The 3,326-nt window shown below is 36.9% G+C and overlaps 1 long non-coding RNA gene across 1 annotated transcript in view; it reads right to left on the reverse strand.

Annotated features, from left to right (window-relative positions):
• Nucleotides 1–3,326, reverse strand: part of LOC118337103 — a 35,791-nt gene that overhangs the window by 32,062 nt on the left and 403 nt on the right. The window lies entirely within an intron of this gene.

Raw genomic sequence — 3,326 nt, forward strand, 5'->3', positions numbered from 1 at the left:
AGAAATCTGACTGTGAACATACACACACACACACACACACACACACACATAGCTAGCTAGAGAGGATGACAAGGTATTAATATGCTAGCGCTAGCTAGCTAGCGTGCTAGAGAGTATGACATGTTATTAACATATGGGCCAGAGTCAGGCACACTCAAAATTTCTTTAGGAATTTTCTAGTTGGCTGTTTACTGTTTAGCAACTTGCAGTTATCATTCTGTCTTACAGCAGCCAGTCTGTCTTTAATAACTGCTTCCTTTGCCTCCTGACACACACAATGAGACTCCATACATGGCTACCTCTCATCTATGGCATTCTCTGCATTCCCCACAAGCAATTACAAGGCTGATGCACTTACAGATGCCACACACAACAACAACACTAATATGTTATTACATATGAGACTGAGCCATATACAAATCTACATTGGAGTGACAACAGCCATTTTTAGTACTGTGACTGCATGCATTATGTTGTGTGCTGATTGTATGACAGTAATTATAAGAAATACATTGTTCTGGTGGAAGTATTGCTGTGTGATTTGATTATTTGCTGAGAACAGCTGGCTAGTGAACTGTGCCAGATGGCTTTTAAACAGATTACTCCAGATGATATCGGCCAGTGGGTTGCTGATTTTAGCTCACCAAAGATTAGGATCAACTTTAAGGTTCAGTGTTTTTACCTCAAAAACATTTTTCTCAGTAGGAGGATGATCACTTTGCTCTCTGAAATAGTTATGTAACATCTGCCTCTGCTTTTTATTGTGTGGGCTGGGGTGCGCTGGCTCTGCTAGTTAGAAGATATTGCATCGGAGAGTTAGAAAATAACCTTCATACTGTTACACTGCGGTAATGTGGGTCAGTATGCAAATGTGCTCTCCCTGTCATCTGTATTTATTTATAGAAATCCCAGTTTGTCTCTGTTAAACAGAGTGTAGGTTGCTCCACGAAAAGTTTTGATATAAATGATATCATCATGTGAAGCATGAAATACAGTTCTTAGTAGGGCTGTAATGTGTATTAATACTGGTATGCAACTTCCTCAGTGCCATACGTTCTGTGACCAAAACATAAGATGACCATATTTTCAAACCACCAAACCAGGACCCTTAAAGCTGCAGTAGATAACTAAAAAAATATATTTTTATCATTTTTGCTGAAACCTTTACTATATCCTGACAGTAGAACATGAGACAGATAATTAGGTTCCTCCTAGTGCTCCTAACGGGATTTGTAAGAATCCACCGGGCCTGAACAAAAACAATCAATCAGAGCCAAGAAAGGGGTTCCCAGGGTGCCAAATACTGATGCTTTGGCACCCTGGGAATGAGACTCAACAATTAACTGTCTTCAAACCTTCAACCCAAAGTGTCTTTCTGTCTTTCTCGACTCTGATTGGTTGTTTTCATTAAGGCCCAGTGGATTATGCAAATGCCATTAGGAGCACTAGAAGGAGCCAGAGGAACCTGAGTTTTTCAGATTATCTGTCTTATGTACTACTTTCAGGATATATTAAAATATTCAGCAAATATGACAGAAAGTTATTTTCATAAAAGTTACCTACTGCACCTTTAAGTGTACCTCATATTTATGCACAGAAGCATTTTGTGTCACCATGAGGAAAGGACACGAGAGTGAAAATATCACACTACTTGAATTAAAATTTTAAAGAATGGATTAAAATATTCCTGCAAATGCAGAGGTTAGGTTTAAGTTAAGTTACATTCAAATGTTTTATTGAAGTTATAAATATATATAAATCTTACTTTAAGAGCTGTAAGAAACAGTCTCTATAAGTGAGTTCATCCATCATCATCATTAATTCATTCCCAATTTATGTGGTTCAAATAGTGTTTAATCTTATAATATTTCTGAATACTTTAGACCCTAGTATGCAGAAATTTGTAAACTGTACCCATAGAACTCATTTTCATTCAGATATCTTGAGGTTAGAGGTCAAAGGATCTCTTTGAAAATGGCCATGCCAGTTTTTCTATTGCCAAAAGTTCCTTCTAAGGTAACCAAAATCCAAGGATTCCTGTATTCAGGGAGTTATAATAAATGAAACCAATACTATCGCAATGATTATATTTCCATGTTCTGACAGTAGATCCTCCTCAATGTTACACACTGGACCTTTAAAATAATGAATAACTGTTCAGTTCTATCCTACTATCCTACTATCCTACAGTGAATGGTGGAAACCTTTAACCGGAACTGGTTTCATATTATCAAACATCCAAATTGCTGATCAAAAAGGTCGCCAATAATAACTTCTTCTAGTTCAGTGTCTGTCTGTCCACTCCCAGACCTCTTAAGCCTCATAGCTCCACTGTACACTGAAACATTGCTGTCTGACTGAAGTGTATAAACACACTTCACTAATATGATCCTCATTTCCCGTGTGCTGACAGAGACCAGACACAGCTTCAGTCTGGACCTAATGACTACGGCACAGGAAGAGATGCCTCACAATTACTCAGCTGCACAGTCTCTTTGAAGCCTTGTTCAGCTGCTGTTCACGCACAAATTAAAGGAGAAGTAATACTAAACCAGAGCTCTACAGTTAATAACTTGCACCAAATTCAACTTGCATATGCTTAAGAGTTCTTCTTACACGGCAGAGCACAATTATTGTTTATCTTACATAACACAAACTAAATATTAGGATGTCCTCTCTAATGAAGTGGGTTTTTTATGTTGTGTCCAACAGTGTTTGTGCTGATGTTTGTTCAAAGTGTTCTGAGAGTTATATTCTGTTATATACTGTAGTTCTGTTATATACTGTACTATACATATTTTGAATGTCTTATTTTCGCCTTTCTAAATATTGTTTCATACTGTAATATAATGTCCATATTTTACACACATATTGTAATATAATGCAGATATTTTAACATTCTTATTATTTCTATTCTTATAATGACTTGTTTAGCTACTTGAGCAACTGTAATGCAACCAATTTACCCCTAGGGATCTATAAAGTATTTCTGATTCAGATTCCTCTGCAGTAGGTAACTTTCCCAAAGTGTCTGTATTTGACACCCTGGGAATGAGACTCAATAACTTTCTTGGCTCTGATTGGTTGTTTTCTTTCAGGCCCAGTGGATTATCTGTCTCATGTACTACTGTCAAAATATAGTGAATGTGTCAGCAAATATGACCAAAAGTTATTTACTGCAGCTTTAAATGATAAATTAAAAGAAATGCTAAATAAATTCTGAATGCAAGTATCTGTCCTACATTCAGTCTTATATTACAGTGGTTCCACCCTAGTGGGCTCAAAAGCTTAATGGGGGTCACAAGATTTTAAAGGACCAGTGTGTA

This window comes from Morone saxatilis, unplaced genomic scaffold, assembly GCF_004916995.1.
Source record: "Morone saxatilis isolate NCDOM2014 unplaced genomic scaffold, NCSU_SB_2.0 Contig3, whole genome shotgun sequence".
Taxonomy (NCBI): domain Eukaryota; kingdom Metazoa; phylum Chordata; class Actinopteri; family Moronidae; genus Morone; species Morone saxatilis.